This window comes from Phycodurus eques, chromosome 10 (assembly GCF_024500275.1).
Source record: "Phycodurus eques isolate BA_2022a chromosome 10, UOR_Pequ_1.1, whole genome shotgun sequence".
In the NCBI taxonomy this organism is placed as follows: Eukaryota; Metazoa; Chordata; class Actinopteri; order Syngnathiformes; family Syngnathidae; genus Phycodurus; species Phycodurus eques.
In genome coordinates this window covers 9,756,762-9,778,728 of record NC_084534.1, presented here as the reverse complement: position 1 = coordinate 9,778,728, position 21,967 = coordinate 9,756,762, and the positions used below count along the sequence as shown (strand labels likewise).

Sequence of the window (21,967 nt, the reverse complement as noted above, 5' to 3'; positions counted from 1 at the left end):
AGAAGACCCACTTGTGAGAGCATGTGTGTTTGTTATGTTGACAGCGCTGGCTTGGGAGCAGTTTTAATTCATATTTCACGGTTACTGATGCACCATAGAGACAATATTACTGTACATCCCAAATACTAGAAAAAGTTGGTTTGGCAAAATATGTCCCCTTTAACCAATCACAATTAAACTAATGCTAAATGGTAGTCACACACCTGCCATCATTTAACCCCAAATAAAGTTCAGACATTTTAGTAGCGTTTTCCTGACATTTTTGGAGTCACATTTTACATCAAAATCCATGGTCCACAGAGAGCTTCCACAGTATCAGAGGGATCTAATTGTTCAAATGTATCAGTCAGGAAAATAATTTCTGAGGTATTAACACCATAACACACAGTGAAGACAATTGTCTTCAAGTGGCACGAACATATGGCACGTAAAGAAAAAAATGGTCAGGCAGATAGCAACACTGAAGGACCTGCTGGAATTTCTGGTAAGTACATGTTACAACATTTTTCCATTTTCCTTATACTGTATGTCTCGGCTATGGGGTATGGTGGCAAGACATAAGTCTAATAGTACAAAGAAGAAGAAACAAATCGCATGTGGGAAATTGTGTTGTGGTCAAGTGAAACCAAGGTTGGCCATAGCTGTAAAAGGTATGTTTGGCGCAAACCATACTGCTCATCGCCAAATAAACACTATACCAACAGAAAAGCAGAGTGGTGGCTGCATCATACTTTGGGAAAATCTCCTCAGCTAGAACTGGGGACTTAGTCAAAGTGGTGGAATTATGAACAGTTCTCAATACCAGCCAATGTTAGCACAAAACCTTCAGTAAAAGCAAAAAATAAAATAAACAAACATCCATCCATTTTCTGAGCCGCTTCTCCTCACTAGGGTCGCGGGCGTGCTGGAGCCTATCCCAGCTATCATCAGGCAGGAGGCGGGATACACCCTAAACCAGTCGCCAGCCAATCACAGGGCACATACAAACAAACAACCATTCGCACTCATATTCACACCTACGGGCAATTTAGACTCCTCAATTAACCTGCATGCATGTGTTCGGGATGTGGGCGGAAACCAGCGTGCCCGGACAAAACCCACGCAGGCACGAGGAGAACATGCAAACTCCACACATCAGGGGCCGGGGATTGAACCCCGGTCCTCGGAACTGTGAGACAGACGCTCTAACCAGTCGGTCACCGTGCCGCCAATAAACAAACAAAATAATAATAATAATAAGTGCCAGGGAAAGCCCACTAGAACTTTTTGGGAGGTTAATCAAAGGTTCTTTTAATTACAGTATGAGTCTGGACAAAAATATCAGACCCACCTTGCAAATGACTACACACAATAAAAATGTCTCTACAAATTAAATACTTCAAAACTATTTCAGAAAGGCTGTGGGAAAACTTAAATTGCTCTAGCTTTATTCTCCTGCATTCACACATGAAAAAAGAACCAGAACATGAAATGACCCACTGTCTGGGCTTGCAGACAGTCATCTGCAGCTGGTTTTCACGTGGGGCATTAAACACACCACATCCCCAAAAGAGAGACAATCTTGGATTCAGACACATACAAATAGATAACCTCCGACCTGAGTGAACGCTGCCTTGTTTGGATTATCTATCTGTGGGGTCATTGTGTGAGTTTGTGTGTGTGTGTGTGTGTGTGTGTGTGTGCCATGCACACGTAGTCACCACATTCTAAAACAGAGCGTCTTAGTGATGTAAGCACCCCTGAGTCTGAATGTTATTCATTAACTCACCACACTCCTAAACTCTCTCTTTTTTTTTTTGCAAACTTAAAAGGATTGCTTGTCTGCCATCTGCGTACAGTGTGCTCACCTGTGTCAGGGTTTGGCTGCTTATGGCTCCAAAGGATGCTGTGTATTTGAGTGACCGAAGCCACAAAGTTGAACTGATGATGATAGCCAAATCTATGAAAAAATTTTAATGACTCCTTTCTCTCCTTAGAACATACAGAAGATGAATCGGGAAAATGGTGGAACCCTCTCTTAGTAAATGGTTCCAAGTGCAAAACTCCAAAGAAACAGTTCACAGAACACGTGCTTGACTCTCCCGCCTCATTAAATACTGTAGCCATCTCGTCACTCTGCCATGCATCCAAACAAACACCACCATAAATTAAGAGCAGGGCGGAGGAGCAAAAAAAAAATAAATACAGAATAGGGAAACACATTATGGAGGCCCTCACTTTGTGGTGAATGTGGCTTCAAAATATAACATTGCTGGAGTGTTTCCAAAACAGGCACGTGGCCCCCTGATTTTAGAACAGCTGAGGCTCTTTGCAGACACACCCGTACACAAATGCACGTTCTCCAGGGATCTGCTCTGCATGCTGCGCTGGCACAATCAATCACTGGCTATTGCTTCTATTGACAGTCCCCAGAAGAGTCTCCTTCTGTTTGATGAGGTTTTGTTCAATGCTCTCTTTGCATGCACCTCCTTTTGGTTTCCATCTTTAGTGACCATTGAGAGAACATTATTTTTCGTTCCCCTCTTTCATACTGGGCTAGTTCACATCACTGTCCTCTCTGAAAAGTCAACTTCCTTTAAAAAAAAAAAATTAAAATCCTATCATGTGAACCGGGTATACCAGAAGACACACAAAAGGCTATTAGAGCGATCCTTTGATCCCAATGTAATCAGACAATTCAAAGTGATTCCTTCCTTTGGGGGTGTGCGTGTGGTAAGATAAGGGAAGCCAACAGCAAAAGGTCTCATGCATATTTCATCTACAAAGATACACTTTCTGCTCCATGAATAATGTAGACAGTGTTTAAGGATGAACACTGGGGACAGGGAGGACTCAAGTTGGGGAAATGAAATGGAAAATCAGATGGCATCACCAAACAATCAATCTGCACAGAAACAACCCGTGGCCACACTAAAAAGTTTGCCTCAGAGCCATTTATCAAAACAAAAAATAAGGATCCCCTTATTGGAACTGACTTCTTCAATTTTATTCCATAGTAGTTGCCACGTGTGTTGTAAAAGATGTGTCAACTGTCATGTGTGTCTCCAGTCAATGGAAAAGTGATTTAAGTCACACTCATTCTTACTCCATGAGAACATTCTATGCAGCTATAAAATCTACTCCAACTTCTGGATGGACATTTCAATATGAAAAACCCTCCTGGCATTTTTCACTCTTTGCTCTATTGCAGCCATTTGCTAAAATCATTTAAATTCACCCCCCCCCCCTCATTAATGTACACACAGCACCCCATGTTGACAGAAAAAAACTGAATTGTTGACATTTTTGCAAATTTATTTAAAAAAACAAAACTGAAATATCACACAGCCATAAGTATTCAGACCCTTTGCTCAATATTTAGTAGAAGCACCCTTTTGAGCTAATACAGCCATGAGTCTTTTTGGGAATTATGTTTTTCACAGGCGGCACGGTGGCCGACTGGTAAGAGCGTCAGCCTCACAGTTCTGAGGACCCGGGTTCAATCCCCGGCCCCGACTGTGTGGAGTTTGCATGTTCTCCCCGTGCCTGCGTGGGTTTTCTCCGGGCACTCCGGTTTCCTCCCACATCCCAAAAACATGCATAAATTGGAGACTCTTAATTGCCCGTAGGTGTGCATGTGAGTGCGAATGGTTGTCTGTTTGTATGTGCCCTGCGATTGGCTGGCAACCAGTTCAGGGTGTACCCCGCCTCCTGCCCGATGACAGCTGGGATAGGCTCCAGCACGCCCGCGACCCTAGTGAGGATAAGCGGCTCAGAAAATGGATGGATGGATGTTTTTCACACCTGGATTTGGGGATCCTCTGCCATTCCTCCTTGCAGATCCTTTCCAGTTCTGTCAGGTTGGATGGTGAACGTTGGTGGACAGCCATTTTCAAGTCTCTCCAGAGATGCTCAATTGGGTTTAAGTCAGGGCTCTGGCTGGGCCATCCAAGAACAGTCACAGAGTTGTTCTGAAGCCACTCCATTATTTTAGTTGTGTGCTTAGGGTCATTGTCTTGTTGGAAGGTGAACCTTCGGCCCAGTCTGAGGTCCTGAGCACTCTGGAGAAGGTTTTTGTCCAGGATATCGCTGTACTTGGCCGCATTCAGCTTTCCTTCGATTACAACCAGTCGTCCTGTCCCTGCAGCTGAGAAACACCCCCACAGCATGATGCTGCCACCACCATGCTTCACTGTTGGGACTTTATTGGACAGGTGTTGAGCAGTGCCTGGTTTTCTCCACACGTACCGCTTAAAATTAAGGCTAAAAAGTTCTCTTGGTCTCATCAGACCAGAGAATCTTATTTCTCACCATCTTGGAATCCTTCAGGTGTTTTTTTTAGCAAACTCCATGCGGGCTTTCATGTGTCTTGCACTGAGGAGAGCCTCCCGTAGCGCCACTGTGCCATAAAGCAAATTGGGGGGGTACAACAAAAATGAATTGGTTCGGCATTTGATCACTTTTTTTCTTTCCTCCAGAATTAGCATTTCTTGTTGCCTCGTCCTGTTCCAGATGTTCTTTTTCAGTCTCAACTTGTCTCATTAGTGATGCTTGAGTATTGTGCAAGTGACCTCTGCACTCAATACCAAACATTACCTTTCAAAAGTCTGTTAAAGAGGGGGAGTCTTTTCAGGGAGGAAATCATTTTCTTTCGTGTCAAATTCCTCGACTTTATTGGGGGATATAAATGTCATCAGGAAACTCTAAGTGGGATATGAGAGGAAGAAGACTCAAGTTTGTCCGTCCATCAGACGGAAACAAGCCAATAAGCTCTTCTGGCAGCAGGTTGTCAGTTTAACAAGGTTGATGCTGGCTTTTCTCTTTATAGCCGCACTTTCCCTCCATCTCTCAATGTGTGATTTTGTCACACTCAGACTCTATACTGTACATCACTGGTCTCATTCCTCTGTGAACCTATTTGTTTGTCCGGCTCACATTAATATACTGATGCATCAGGGACATATTTGTGTGGCGCACAAAGATCCTTTTCTTTTTTAATTTTGGTTAACCTTTGTTAAACCCAGATGTCCCCCATATCCCCACCATTGTAAAGGACCGATGCATGAAGAAAAAGAAGCAAATGTGTTTCCATGTATCGCAAGGGATATCCACAATCCAATGCCAGTAAAGCAGATGTCATATACTGTATCAGCCTCACTCTAGGGAAGCCACACTATGAAGCAGAATGGAAGGGAACAGGGAGGAACAAAGGAGTGATCAGGGACGCTTTAGAAGGCAGCTAAGAGTCACACTCAATGTGCTTCAATATCAGCAAACACTCAATCCAAAAAATCTCTATACCTGCATTGTCTTCCACTTCTAAACCCACAAATGCCCTGCTTCTTTCCTCCTAATGTCTCTTGATGTTCTCAGAAAACAAAAAAATCTATTTGCAGTGCATGTACTCACGTTTCCACTGAGAGCCAACACAGTGGGTTTTATGCTTTCAGGCTAAAAGGTCCCATAAAGGCTGTCAGAGGGGCTCATTATGATTTGTTGGTGCTGAGAAGCAGTCATCAGTTACATCCATCCATTTTCTGAGCCGCTTATTCTCACAAGGGTCATGGGAGTGCTGGAGCCTATCCCAGCTATTTTCAGGCAGGAGGCGGGGTACACCCGGAACTGGTTGCCAGAATCATCGCAGAGCACACGTAAACAAACAACCATTCACACTCACATTCACACCTAAGGGCAATTTAGAGTCTTCAATTAAACCTACCGGGCATGTTTTTGGGATGAGGGAGGAAACCGGAGTGCCCGGAGAAAACCCACGCAGACACGGGGAGAACATGCAAACTCTACACAGGCGGGGCCGGGGATTGAACCCCGGTCCTCAGAACTGTGAGGCAGACGCTCTAACCATTCGTACACTGTGCCGCCTCATCAGTTATAACGGAAGGTAAATGGACTACATTTAGAAAGTCATTGCTCTTGTCTTCAGATCACTTCAAGCGCTTCAGAACTCTTCAACATGCACATTTACTGAGTAATGGAAATGGCAGGGACAGATTTAAAGACCGTGGATGCTGGAAAAGAGCTTTTGTGTGAAGAAACATCACCTTAATAAGCCACCAAATCCTGACGTAGTGTACTGTACTTTGCAAGGAGCCTTACATTTTTTGTTATAGCAATACAACAATTACCATAAATGACTCAATGTCACAAAGTATCTGGACAAACTGATAACAAAAGTTCATAAAATTGTGGTGCATCCTATTTGACAACAAATCAGTTGCTAGTCAGCAAACTCCTTCCTAGTTCATAAAGGATGATGAACAGAAAGATGGTGCCATGATTCTAGGGGATGAACGGTTCCATTGGTGCCACACTGATGTGAAATGAGATGATTTCCGGTATCTGCACATTTATCCGAAACTGTACCAAAATGTGATAGGTTCTTCGTTGGGACTTACAGGACTATAACGCTATATATATATATATATATATATATATATATATATATATATATATATATATATATACACACACACACACACACACACACACACACACACACACAATAGCAATCATCATTCAGTCAATCAACCACGATCTGCAGGGGTGTCAAACTCATTGCAGGTGAGGGGCCACATCCAGTATACAGCCTAATTTGATACTTTTGTTACCTATAAATATGATATGGGGCACTCTGTCACCAGCATATTCCATAATCCTTATTCATGTTGCAATTTCCTTACATGTGAGAGATGTAGTTTAAAAATAAATAAATAAACTAGTTGTACTGCGTTACTGATACCTTTCATTGGTCAGGTTGTTTAAGGACTCATCTGTTCTTTATGAATTTTAATAATCAATTTAGTATTAATTTAGCATTATGTGAGAACATAAATTAATATTATAATAATAACTAAAATAATATTAAAGTTAAAAGAACATTGCCATTCTAAATGGTTGTTAATCTAGTAATAGTTTTATTCAAACTATAACAACAACCTCATAAAGATCTATAAGCAAAAAGAGGACAGATGGCAAGGTCTCCTACAATCCTTCCAGGATTTGATTGCACATAGGAATATATTTTACGCATATTAAAAAAAAAAAAAAAACGAATAAGGGACTGAACAGAAAGGAGAGAACAGAACAGAAAGGAGAGAACAAAAGACAGAAGCAGAAGTGCGTATCTGTCAAAGTATGACAGTGATTATAATTCTCCCCATTGTTTCTCCCCAACCACCCTCACATTCAGCCCCCCCCCTCCACTGTTGCTTTCCATCCACTCTTTTATCCTCCACTCTGTCTGTGCTGGTGTCTTGTCTGTGTCCAGGTTTGCTCTTCATGGTTCAGGGCTTCTCTCTTCCTAAGTGATTCCCTTGTGGCATCATGAGGCAAGATAGGGAGTGGAGGTATAGCAAAAAATTGGGGGGGGGGAAAAAATAAAATAAAATCTCATTAAAAAGGATCAATGGCTGTCAACTATGCGAAATTCACCATAGCCAAGCTCTGGCACAGTAATAAGACAAAGATACATACACTGTAACACTGATTTGGAATGCTGCTATGGTTAGTGGGTGAGAATGTATTTTTAAAAATAATTTGACCAAAATTAACGATCACGTTGTCTGAAAATTAAGCGCTCAAACATTGCCTGAGACTGAAGTATACTGGATATGCTCGATTAAAAAATAATAATAATAAATCTTGCCTGGCTAGATAGAAATAAAGGTTCTAGGAGACATTTATATATTTGGACCATGACAGTAATTAAGACCACATACAGTATAGTCTAATATATCCATCCAGCCATAATCGATACCGGCATGACACCGGAATCACGGACACATTGAGGCAACCCACACTAACATTTACACCTATGTGCAACCTCCACACAAGAAGACCTGTTCCAAGATTTGAACCCGGAACTCATGACTTTGAGCCAGAAGTGCTAACCACTATGTCAATGTACAATTAAGATCACTAAAAAGAGTCAAAAGTGTGTTGACATTATATTACTCAGAGAGAATATACTATTTAAAAAAAACTTACTATTTATGCAATCTTAGGGTGAGCCTGATTTTGAACCAGCAACTTTACATGAACAAAATTATTGGGACCCACTTTTTAACCAAGTAAATGTATCTCTCAGAGATTGGGGTAAACGTCGTATTTTGGACAAATACACTTCCATCTTATCGGGGAACAGTTTGGTGAAGAGCCTTTTGCATGACTGTGCCCCAGTACAAAAAGCAAGGTTCATGAAGGCATTCTTGGATGAGGTACGATGATTGGACAGCATTGTAATCTTCCCAGATGAGTGGAAATAGAGCTGAAAAATGGTAGAACAAATTTTCAGTTCCAAAAGCTGCACTTTTCCAATACTTTGGTCCATGTAGTGGTAGTTTGGTGGAAAACCACTGAATAGATTAAAAAAAAAAAAAAAAAAAAGCACCAAAAGAGCCAAGTTAAGCATAGTAATTTCAATATGGGTGAAAACCTTTGTGTTCTTTTTTTCTCTATTTTCAGGCTCCTTTAACTCTTACTCATTCACCCCAACCCAGTCCCAGTTGTTATAATTACTCACGCTTCACATTACAGTTTTGGGGGGAAACAAGCCTTTGATCCTCTACTCATTGCAAAGTCCAACTATAATAAGTTTTAATGTGTATCCTTTTTTGTCAAGTCTTGCATCTTGTTATTGTAGAAGAAAGTGCATCTTCAAAAGCCCCAAAAAAAGTCTTCCATAAGAGCCTTGCTGCCCTAAATTGTAAATGAAAATATCTACCCAACTTGAATTGCAAATTTTTACCTGAAAAAGGTTGCCTCATCCCAAAATCTTTTGCTCTCTTGCATTAAAAACTCATTAGTAGAAATTAAAGTGAGGTATCCTTTTGTGCAACAGCATGAAGATGTAAATCAATGCAGACAATGCAGCATGGGAAAGCAATATTTCCTTCTGGTGAAACAATGGGTCAACATCTTTATACAAAAAAGATCAGCAGCCACCTGGAAACCCGGCAGATATTTCCCCCCGTCGACACTCAACATGCATTTCCCTCCCTCCTTCTCCATTCCTTGGGAACTGAACGGTAACAGCCCTCCAGGGTTTATCCCACTGAAAGGTTCTGCCTCTGCATCTTCTCAAAGTCCACCAGTGATGAAGTGCACTCTCCTCGGAAAGTGTTTCCCAGTCAGGACTCATTTCCTCTATATCAAAGTCCAACCCCTAAGTGCTGTTCAGGTTGGATGAACCATCAAACTTCTCAGGTGGCTTAATCCAAGATGATGCTCTAATAAAGACCACACACTGTGTGGCTTTGGCAAAGAGAGGGCAGACATCTCTACAAATCCTGACATGTTTCACACTTAAAACTTTTTCCCTACTATAACCAGGAAACCATAAACTGCTCTGAGCTCCAATCGGGCCTGACAGCAGATAATTCCTTCGCATCTCATTACATCCACTCATACAGATAAATGCGAGTTGATGAGGACAGCCAACCAGGACCTTCTGTTCAAAACAACTGTATAACAAGCAGAGGCAGAGAAGAGTTGATATTAGTGACCTGATAAACGAGATGGAATAAAGACAAGTTTGGCTGCATGCTTAAGTGAGATTGTGTGGGTTGAGGAATAAACTAAACATACTGAATGTGTCTATGGCGATGTGTGTGTGTGTGTGCGCGCGCATGAACCATATGGAGAATACATCAGATAACACACAAATCACTGAGGAGTCTGCATACAGTGTTGAGTTGGACTGGCCTTGGATGCTGTTTCTGCTTTGGGTGGAGTTCAAGTGGAAGGCAGTTTTATATACATTTTGGCATATCTGTCCACAACTTGTCAGGTGAATGTGTATTCATAATAGCTAGATTTCAAGCCACGTTTGATTTATCCGCACTATAGCCACTAAAGCCCACTAATCACTGACAATAACATTTGAAGGAGAAACTATCAATTAGAAAAAGTATACATCCACCACAACAGCTCAGGACACAGCATCAAATTACATCGACCACCAAATACGCATTCAACCATTGTTTGAAGCTTCAAAACGACTCATTTAACCTATTTCACAGCTAAATTAAATCAAATGGGTCCCTCATGCAGCAGAAAATGGACTGAGGACAGTTTGAAAACATGTGACAGTGATAGAATAGAACTAGTTACACAAAGGCAGCACAGTTGGATAGTGGTGAGCACATCTGCCTCACCGTGGAATAGTCCCGGTTCGAATCTTGCCTCAGGTCCTCCCATGAGTAGTTTGCATGATCTTACTGTGCACGTGTGGCTTTTCTCCGGGTAATCCGGTTCCCTCCCACATTCTGTTAAACAGCCTCACACCGAACAACATGATTGAATACAACTGAACAATTCAGTCAACTCAGTGTATACTGTGTGTGATTCTGTAACTAGTTTTCATTAGTTGTCGAACTTCTGCAACAGGTTTGGCAGCGATTACAAATGTCAACTTGCAAATGAATGGCGTCACAATAGCACAGACATTAACGGCCAATCAAATTTCCCAGTTTTATCACATTATCTCTCACAACAAAAATTACGTTTGCGGGTACCAAGTAAGATACAGCCCACCACCAAGCTATATCAGTATACTGTACTGTATACTGTTTATAAAGGGCCTGATTTACTAAAGCTTTGCATGTGAAGAAGACTGACACAAACTTGATTGCTCATGCAAGAAGATGTGGAAACTGATCTACTAGCTGAGCTGTTTTTGCCAAAGCACAAAATGCCCACACACTTTGCGTGTCCTGGGAGGAGTATATGCAAATAGATTAATTTAGCCCGTGCAACGTGATTTATTAAACTTCAGACAAATCGTGATGGCTGATTTTGCATCTCTAAATATTGAAATGCAGCACAGCTAAGGCTCAAGCAAATTGAGAGGAGCGAGGATACGCTTGTTTAAACATTTTTGAATTACCAGGAAGAAAAATTAGAGCAACATAACGTCTATTCAGTAATGTCATCTTGGAGCTTCTGAATGATCTAAGGGCTAACTTGAAGCCAGTCAAAAGCAGGAGTCATCAGAATCATCTTTATTTGCCAAGTATGTCCAAAAAACACACAAGGAATTTGTCTCCGGTAGCTGGAGCCGCTTTAGTACGACAACAGACAGTCAATTGACAGAGAATACTTTTGAGAAATAAAGACATTGAGAAAAACAGTCACTGAGTAATAATGGGTTGCTAGTTATCTGGTAATGTCGGTACAAATTATTTGTTTTTAATTTTTAGCACTTAGAGCAGTTAGAATGACTAATATAGCAATAGTCTGGTGGAATGACCATTGTGCAAAGGGCGCAGAGACTTCAAGGAATGTATGCAGTTTAAAGTGACTAGTAGTGCCATAATCTGGGACAATGTTGATTGTGCAAATGTTCCAGATACTCCTCAGTCGGCGTGCAAGTTGTGCAGATGCTACTCTGGCATGAGTGGCCAGCATTGGTCAACAACAGATATGCAAATAGTGCAGCGTGGCGAGACTACTACAGTGAGTGCACGAGTAGTATATAATTGGCCCGACAGAAATGTGACAACAAACTCAGACAAAAAAAATTGGCAGCATGTTGCAATGGAATTGTACGTTAACTGTTTTAAGAAGTTGATTGCAAGAGGGAAGAAGCTGTTGGAATGTCTGCTAGTTCTAGTTTGCATTGATCGGTAGCGCCTACCTGAGAGAAGGAGCTGGAAGAGTCGGTTACCGCGATGTGGAGGGTCCAAAAGGATTTTGCATGCTCTTGTCTTAGTCCTGGCAGCATGCAAGTCCTCAAGGGTGGGTAGGGGGGTACCGACAATCCTTTCAGCAGTTTTGATTGTCCGTTGCCGTCGGAATTTGTCCTTTTTTGTAGCAGCACCAAACCAGACTGTGATGGAAGAACACAGGACTGATTCGATGACTGCTGTGTAGAAATGCCTCAGCAGCTCCTTTGGCAGGCTGTGCTTTCTCAGAAGCCACAGGAAGTACATCCTCCACTGGGCCTTTTTGAGGACAGAGTTGATGTTGATCGCCCACTTCAGGTCCTGAGAGACTAATTCCCAGGAACTTGAAGGTCTCCACGGTAGACACAAGGCAGCTGAACAGCATGAGGGGCAGCTGTGGCGAAGGATCCCTCCTGAAGTCCACGATCATATCTACCGTCTTGAGCGTGTTCAGCTCCAGGTTGTGTCGGCCGCACCACAGCTCCAGCCGCTCCACTTCCTGTGGGTATGTAGACTCGTCACTGTCCTTGATGAGGCCGATGACAGGGGTGTCATCTGCAAACTTCAGGAGTTTGACAGCCGGGTGCGTTGAGGTGCAGTCGTTCGTGTAGAGAGAGAAGAGCAGCGGAGAGAGGACACAACCTTGGGGCGCCCCAGTGCTGATGCTGCATGTGGATGAGTAGGTCTCCCCCAGCCTCACCTGCTGTGTCCTGCCTGTCAGGAAGCTGTAAATCCACTGGCAGATGGCAGGTGAGATGCTGAGTTGGAGAAGGTTGGAGGAAAGGAGTTCAGGGATGATGTTGGATCCTCGCGTAGGTCCCTGCACTGTCGAGGTGTTCTAGGATGAAGTGGAGTCTCTTGTTGACTGCATCATCCACAGACCTGTTCGCTCTGTAGGCAAACTGCAGGGCGTCCAGCACGGGACCTCTGACGCTCTTGAGGTGGTCCAGCACGAGACGTTCAAAGGACTTCATGACCACAGATGTCGAGGCGACAGGTCTGTATTCATTTAGACCCGAGATTGTAGGTTTCTTGAGGACTGGAATGATGGTGGAGCGTTTGAAACAGGATGCTACTTCTCACAGTTCCAGAGATCTATTGAAAATCTGTGTGAAGACTGGAGCGAGCTGGTCCGCGCAGACTTTGAGGCAGGATGGGCACACATGGTCTGGGCCTGCCGCTTTGTTAGTCTTTTGTTGTTTGAAGATGCGTCTCACATCCTGTTCGTGAATGGTTAACGCAGAAGTCACAGGTGTGATTGTGGTCGGTGGTGCGGCTGGGTGGGTGTGGGGTGTGAAAGTGTCCTTTTCAAATCTGCAGTAGAAGGTATTCAAGTCGTTGGCTTGTGTGCTATTGTTCTCAGCTTGGGGTGGATGGATCGTCGCATGTAATTGGTCAGCGATTGTAATGCATGCCAGACTGATTCAGAGTTGTTAGCGCTAAGCTGTTTTTCCAACTTTGTTGGATAGATCCTCTTTGCAATGTTAATTTCTTTATCGGCTGGTTTCTAGCTCGATTATACAGGGCCCTGTCACCCCTTTGATATGCGTCCGTCCTCCTTAGCTTGGCGACGTTGCTTAAGTTTGGCAGTGAACCACGGCTTGTTGTTGTTGAATGTGCAAAATGACTTTGTTGGTACACAAACCTCTTTACAGAAACTGATATAGGATGTGACAGTGTCCGTATATTCATCCCGGCTGCCAGCTGAATTTTCAAAGACACTCCAGTCTGTGCAGTCTAGACAGCTTTGAAGTTCCATCTTTGCTTCTTTGGTCCACTTTTTCACTGTTTTCACTGTAGGCTTCATGCATTTAAGTTCTTGTCTGTATATTAAGTTAATCAGAATCAGAATCATCAGATAATTAAGCAGTGATCAGACGAGCCCAGTGCTGCACGAGGTTTGGCACGGTATCCGTTATTTGGCGTAGTATAACAGTAGTCTAAAAAGTTATTTTCCCTGGTAGAACAGTCGATGTCCTGCTTGTATTTAGGGAATTCGTGGTTGAGTTTAGCTTTGTTGAAGTCCCCGAGAATAATGAGGGGTGAGTCCGGGTGTTTTTTTTCAATTTCGTTTACTTGTTCGACGAGCATTAGCAGTGTGTCGTTAGCTTGAGGTGGAATATAGACACCAGCGAGAATGAATGATGCGAACTCAGGAGGCGAGTAGAATGGCTTACAGTTCAAAAACAGCGACTCCAAATGCGGGCTGCAGTGTGTGCTGAGCTCTGTGACGTCCATACACCAATTTTCGTTGATATAGAAGCATATCCCGCTGCCTTTTGTTTTCCCCGATGATTCCATGTCGCGGTCTGCCCGGTGAAGATGAAAGCCGGGAAGCATGACGGCGCCATCGGGTACAGCGTCACAAAGCCTGTTTACATTCTTCACAAAGCCTCTGTAAAGCACATGGCGGCGGAACGTCCGAAGTCTTTACTGGTCTTTATCAGAAGATGAAGCTCGTCCGTTTTGTTGGGTAGGGAGCGTAGATTCGAAAGGTGGCTGGACGGAAATGCCAATCTCTATCCTCTCTTGTGGCGCTTCACCTGGATCCCTGCTCGCTTCCGTCTGTGGCGACGCCTCCGCCTCCATGCGCCAAAGACTGCGGTCGCTGCTCAGGTGAATAACTCAGGGAAAAAACTGAGCGGATTTGCGAATGTTGGTGAAAGAAAGTCCGGAGTAGCCTCCTTGATGGTTAGCAAGTCTCCCCTTGTGTAAGTGAGTCGTGTAATGTCTCCAAAGATGAACAAAAAATAAATACTAGAGAGCGCGTAACCGAGGCGTCCACACGGGTAGGCGGCATCTTGGATATCATGCCGATCATTTATGACTAAACTCCTGTAGCGGATATGCTCCCGCAATTGGAGGTGCCACAGACCCTCCCAACCACTTGATAACCCCATTCCCCCACGCTGCCCTGCTGTGAGACGGCCACTAGGAGAATGCCTGGTGTAAGTCAAATGGACCTTAATCTAACTGGCAGCTTCCCGTCAAATCTTGATTCCTGGCTTCCCGACCAAAAGGTTGAAGGACCCTCCCTCCAAGAAGACTATTTGGTTAATATTCAAACATGCATGTAAGGCACCACCCACTGGCGTTGAGAGGAACTGCAAGCTCAAACCCGTGGACTCGCCTTTGATGTTTGTTAACGGAAGATAAAATGTCCGTTTTGATATCTTCCGAACTCTGTAGAAATATTCCAAATGTATGCCTTGGTGTCTGTGTCACTATTATCTGTTTTACAGGTCCTCTGCAAATTTTGAAAACTGTTCCTCGTGATTTTAAATCAAACAGTATGAAATGTTGTATTGAACAATAAGCAACCGATCTGCCACCACCAAAGCTTAAACAATGATTCTATGCGTGAGAGTACAAAGTTGGGAGTGTTTTAGATTAATATGATTTTAAACCCATTTGATAAAATTTGTAGACAAGATTCAGGCTGATGGGTGTGGTATTCTCCAAGTCGGCAATCCCTCTTGCCCACGCCCCGCCTCTGGGTTATTTAACTCTTAAATCACCCTCTAGTCTTGTGTTTTTCCTCTCCTCTTGTCTTGCTGGCAGCTCGACAGCCCAGCTGATATGCGTTTGTGAGTTGACACTGCAATCCTTACTATGATGTACAACATCAGTGCCTAATAATTTTGGGGAAATTACTAGCTTCACACGAAATCCCATCTTTGCTTTCTCTCGCGCTGACTCTACGCAGTAAACGCTCACGTTTCCAACTTTAGCGCAACACACGATGTTATATTCTCCTTTTCGTACGCCGATTTTCCTTCCTTTTACCATTATTAGTGTTATTTTCTTTCTTTAGTTAGACTCCGTTTCGATCCCTTTAGATGTCATTAAATATACCATAAAATTCCACTCCTGGTTGTATTTTGTGTGTGTGTGTTCTGAGTTTAAGTAAATCTCTGTCATCTAGAACTAAAAATGTCATAAAGTGTAGGAACCTTCCGATTAGGACACTGTGTCTCGTCATTTGTCCTAAAGTTTATACGTGGTGACCTTTTCGAGACATTAATTTGATTTCAACAATGAAAGTAACGCAAGCGTCGCTTCCATCTTATTCTTTTCTCCTAAATTATTTATATTTTAATTTGACCAATATACGTTACACTCCTTTCAACTTTGCACTTCCATGCTTCTGGAACATTTTAGCGCGCACTGTGGCAATTGGTGCGGGCCTCTCCCAGAGCAGCTTTTTGGGTGTGCTGTCCCAAGTTTTATATACAATGTTATGCAGGATGGGCAGATGCATCCAATTCCCATGCAGTCAGTACAAGGTAAATCTGACAAACCATGGCTCTTATCGGACCGATATATTTCTTTTCTACACCTCAGTAATGTATTTGTTTACATCTTCCATTTCCATCCAGTTATCCATCCATTTTCTATACCGCTTATCCTATTCAGGGTCACAGTGAGCTGACCACACCCTGGATTGCCAGTCAATCACAGCGCACATGACAGATAACCAGTCACACTCACATTCTCACTGTCACTGTGTGGAAACTGAACCCATGCGGCCTGCGGGTAAGTCAGATGAATGTACCACTACACCATCAGTGACTCCTACACTTCCAAATGTATTACTTCAAACTTCACTTTCCGCTTACAGTGCTCTCCCATATTTTCTCTCACAAAGGCAATTTGTTAGAGGGAGTAGACGTAATTTAGTGCCCGTTATTTGGGATCTGAGTAAAAGATTGCAATCTTAGTACATCACGCGCAACACACTCCCCAAAAGCGGACGCAATCTGAACCCGATTTTAGGGATTTTAGTAAATCAGACTGACAGTAATAATAATAAAAAAAAGAGTAAACAGGAGTGTTTCTACTGTTGAAATGGTTTCATGTTCATGATGTCAATGATTGCGGCAATCATTGCCAGCAGCCCCTGAAATATCTCTGTAAGAATCTGGATAAATTTGCAAAGTATGCAAGTTTGCGCGATTTCCAGCTTGAAACCTGGTGACATGGTTGAAACCCCCCCTTCATTGTCTGAGAAACGTATGTATGGTTTTCCACAGTCTTGCCTCTCTTCCTGCCCTTTCCTCTCTCTGCATTCTATGCTGACAGAGAACTGTACTAAGCTACAAGGGTTAGAGCAATTTGTCTTTTCGTTGGCTGTCATAGGTACTTTATTAATGAGAGCGTGAATGGTTGTTTGTCTGTATGACTGGCCGGCAACCAGTCTTGGGTATAGCCTGCCTCTCGCCTAAGTCAGCTAAGTTAGACTCCAGTTTACCTGTGACCCCAAATGAGGACATGCTTTAAAGACGATGGATGGATAGTTGAAAGGACAATCTTTGCCTTGAAGTGAGGAATCATGTTTGAAAACTGGTGTATTAAGGCTATACTATAAATGGCTCAGATGGTAGAGTGGTCGTCTCCCAACCTAAAGGTTGTGGGTTCGATCCTGAGCCCCTGTGACCATGTCCAAGTTCTTGAGCAAGATACTGAAGCCTAGTTGCTCGTGATGATTTGCCATCAGAAGGTGAATGAGGAAACAGTGTTACGCGCTTAGAGTACCTTGAAGGTAGCCCGTTTCCCCATCTATAAAAGCATGCAAGGGTGATGGCTTTTCAACCAAATGGCTATGAACAGACTGGAGGTTTGATTACTCAGGTCAATAAAAGAAAACTAAAGGGAAGTAGTATGATAGCAGGTGCTTGCAGTGTGTGTGCTGGAGCGGAACAAACACGATAAATCAATGTGTTATTGATTATGCTCCGGAGTCCCAACATGTTATTTAGACGGATTAGACTGTTGATTTAACAGATATGTTTGCAGTTAGCACCTGCATACATGCTCATTATTTGCTGCCTCATTTAGACATCTGATACCAACATGTCTTCTGTTCACCAAGACAATAATCTGCTCGAGCCTTGCTTTTACAGTGCACTTGGCTGGTGCGTTGTATAGCCTGCTACCGTGTCCAGATAAGTATTAACTTCAGCAACAAATGTCAGTTTTGTTACAGTGTTTCCTTATTTGTGCTGCTTTATTCGCTTATCACTCACCTTTTTTTCTTTGTTTAAGTTGTTGTGACCCATAAGCGAAGAAAGCGATATCACGTGAATTGTTCTGACATATTTTGGGAAGCGTGGAATTTTTATTGTGTGATCATACAAACCTACTGAAAACACCTTACAATATGTTAGTAATTTAATATTAAGCAAATACTTTCTTTAATTACTGTATTTTTAATTATAACTTTGTGTGTCTTACCTACTAGCTGTTGTTTACTGAATGGCTGGGAGGAATCACACGGATGCACTGCCTTCATGAGGTGTGGCATTAATTTTGACTTAAGTTGTCAAATAGGGTTCCTTCCCTCTTATAAAGTGCTACTTTGTTAATTTTTAAAATATTTTAATGTAATATACAGGCACAGTCATGTTTTATGCTTGCATTTTCCACGGTTGCAGGTTATGTGGAGAGCAAATATCACTCTTGTGTGCTTTAATATAGTAACATACTGTTGACTGAAAATTTTGTTATGAAAAAAAAAAAAACACTAAAATATGATTGATGGGGGGCTGGAGTGGATTAATTGCATATCTATTAATTTCAGCGGGGAAACATGATTTGAAATACAAGCATTTTGAGATAGAAGTATGGTCACTTAACAGATTAAACTCACATCTCAAGACACCACTGTATATACAAAAAGCCCATTCTCATGAATATGTAGTTAGTGTAGTTAGTGGGAAAAAAGTCACTCACAGTAATGTAACTGATTTTTGCATTTTCAAATACTTAACTATGGTAACCAATGAACTTGAGAAGGAACAGTAATATGCCAGAACATGGTCAAGTGCCAGCAAAATAACATAATGAACATTTTGTATGATTTATTACTAAATTTCAATAACACAGTGAATGGCCACTTAGCAAGTTGACCCCAAAAGTAGTTTTTAAAGCCAGGGTTACCTCTGGATTGAAATAAGTCCCACATGTGCACCCCTGACAGGAGCACGACCTTATTAACCCTAAACAAGCTCTGCACTGGACCTTGCTAATGACCCCATCCACTGCCCCCACCTTCGCTTGTCTGGCCCTCACAGGCTGACTGTCATGATCTGCACACACAAACAAACACTGCACATTATTGGGCACGCACACACACAGAGAAACCACAAAGGCAGTGTGTGTGACAATAAGGAGGAGGTCAAATAACAGATGGCAGCCAGAGGATTAGTGCAAGAGTTAACTTCTAGTTAGGCACCTCCCCTACACTCAATCACATGCTTGTAATAAAACGTTATGAATTATTCATACGCCTGAATTCAAATTGCATTAATTTCAAGTCAGATAAAGTCTGATCCATTCACACATTTATGAAAGGATGAGTCTCTAAAAATGGTAAAACACAGATCCAAACTGAAGGTTTGCCGAAAGACAAAAGTAAACAAAACAGATTCTGGATCTGCATCTATTTCTTATTTGTTTGCACAGCATTTGCGCATTGCTGCCACAAGCCATTAAAATCTCAACTCCAGTGGGAAATTTAACAAAGCTCGAGTTGACATGGAACTGTGACACGGACCAGACAGTGAAAATAAACAATGTAATCAGTATGAAAGCCTGACTGATCAATGACTGGAGTCACCGTCAGCCAACACACGGACAGACGAATTCAATCAAGCGAGATTCAGTAATCGCTTGATTTTATAACTAAATTCTCTTAAAAAGAAAGTGATTTGACAGACATTTCATTGAATCACATCATGCAGTAATTTTGGAGTTTAACAGATAAGCAACTGCGTACGAGATCAACAACACAGTAGTGTTATGGCGGTTAATGAAACCTCATTTCAGCTGTAATACAATCATGTTTTCAGAAAAGCACAAGCAAGTACTCAACAAAAGTGGGTCTGGGGGGGGGGGGGGGGGGTCACTGAACTCTGTTGAACTCTGCTCCAGTAACTCTACCAAATTCAGCGAAGACACTTCTGTGGATCCTTCCAAGCTGCCAGAAAGACTTGTGAAGCCATAAGCAATACCCTTCAGTCCTTTCTGGGAAGGAATTTGCAGCTCAGTGCTTGTAAATGTCTTGGGATTAGATGTCTACATGGGCACCATCATGAGGTGGTTCGAAGAAGACAAACGTAGCACCCCTGCCCGCCACATGCATACATAGACTTTTACAATTCATCTTTCAATCACTTTTTTGCTACAGCTCACAAGCAAAACTGTAACTGGCATATAGTGAAGCAAAAACAAATTGCTTGTGTGTGTGTGTGCCAGTACAGTCCAACACTACAGTGAACCATCCACTCCTGATTCTTGTCAAACATTATTCATCAGTAATAGGGTTGCAAAATCCCAGTTGGAAAAGTTGGGAACGCTCCGTGGAAATACATGAGAATATATGTGAATATATTTCCATTACTTCACCATCCTAATATAGAGTCTAGGAAATCTGTATGTATGTTACTGTGTATTTTACTGATTATTATCAAGGCCTGCCTTCATGATAATAAGGAGCACTTGAAAAAATAGACTCAGTGACTTATGGACATCAATATTTTTCTCAGGTATGGTAATCAAAGGTCAGAAAACAGAGAATGAAAGGTCAAACTGCAATGTTCAAGTAGACACAAGTTGCAATGTACAGTACATCATTGGCACTCGTGTGGATCTGCACCACATCTTGTCGTCATTTGCGAACAACAGACTGGATAAGAACTGAGGCACGCTTTATGGTTCAGGTGTCAAGCTGTTAAATATTGCAGCTTTCGACTCTGCTGGGGCCGTTCTTTGTCTGTCACCAGGTGTGGTAGCACCCACACACGTGCGCACACGCGTACACAAGTCCATATGGTTTCGTGTAGGCACCTGCTTCGAAAGAGTTAAACAATGAATCTCTTGCATCTAACACCTGTTTCCTCTCCATCACCACACAAACACATCCATGCAAACACACACACACACACACACACACACACACACACACACACATAGAATACAGGACATATGCCACCTCTGACTGCGCATCCCTCATGTAGACGCCATGTCAACAATGCGACCCTATTTACATTTCAAGCCATTGGTCTCATTCGCCAATCACAGAGAAGAGAATCAATTTGATTGACTGAACACTATTTCAGGAAACATCCGTCCATCCATTTTCGGTACCGCTTATCCTCACTAGGGTCGCGGGCTTGCTGGAGCCTATCCCAGCTATCGTCCGGCGAGAGGCGGGGTACACCCTGAACTGGTTGCCAGCCAATCGCAGGGTATTTCAGGAAACAAGGCATCATTTCCCTCAGCTACACCAGACGCGGATCAAGCATGGTCTTAAGAGTGAGCTATGAAAATGAAAAAGCCCTTAAAATACATTAGGAGACAACCAGATGGGTGCTTAAAAATATGCAAGCTTGAAACCAGGCAGTGTGATATCCATGTTCCCACATGACAGGAGATAAGACTTTCCGTACTTTGCTTGGTTATCCACTCCGTTTCCCTCCTTTTTCATCAACAGGGCTGCAGGCAAACAATTTACATTTCACTCTGAGTGTGCTGGCGCAGCGCTCATTATATATCATTTCGTGTCTGCTCGGCTAGGACATTAAAACGCGGCCACAATAAGAAAGAAGGGGTTTGGTTTGAGCAGATGAATAAATAAACCCATTGATAAATGAAAGCGCAGGCTGGGAATAATTTAGGCGGAACCCAACGAGAAACAAATTACACCCTTAGACCACTTGGAGTCTTTGATCTCAGCACCAATTGAGTGATTCACTTGGTGGGGGGAATGATGAGTAAATGTGGTTATGCGTGCATGTTGTCTTGGGTAAAAAGCTTCAATAAATGACATTGCTGTAATAATAATCATAATAATAATAATAATATGCACGGTGGGCGACTGGTTAGCACATCTGCCTCACAGTTCTGGGGTCCGGGGTTCAAATCCCGGCCCCGCCTGTGTGGAGTTTGCATGTTCTCCCCGTGCCTGCGTGGGGTTTTCTCCGGCCACTCCGGTTTCCTCCCACATCCCCAAAACATGCATAGTAGGTTGATTGAAGACTCTAAATTGCACGTAGGTGTGAATGTGAGTGCGAGTGGTTGTTTGTTTCGATGTGCCCTGCGATTGGCTGGCGACCAGTTCAGGGTGTACCCCGCCACTCGCCCAAAGATAGCTTCTTTCACACTCTCTCTTCGACTTTCAGTTCCTTCACAGGAAATGATTGAGTATCCCTGGACTTACACCATATAGTGTAAAGTGACGAAAACAGCGGTCAAACTTCACATAAACCGTAAATGGATTAACTGTTGTGATGACTACTTGTATGGTA

The 21,967-nt window shown here is 42.7% G+C and overlaps 1 protein-coding gene across 3 annotated transcripts in view; it reads right to left on the bottom strand.

Moving 5' to 3' along the window:
• Nucleotides 1-21,967, bottom strand: part of prickle2b (prickle homolog 2b) — a 101,858-nt gene that overhangs the window by 67,795 nt on the left and 12,096 nt on the right. Inside the window, exon 1 of one of the 3 annotated variants that reach the window (XM_061688462.1) lies at nt 11,633-11,818. The exons of the other annotated variants lie outside the window; for them this stretch is intronic. The gene's annotated coding sequence lies outside the window, so the exon portion shown is untranslated. Of the gene's footprint in view, nt 1-11,632; nt 11,819-21,967 lie in introns of those variants that run through there. 3 annotated transcript variants of the gene reach the window in all.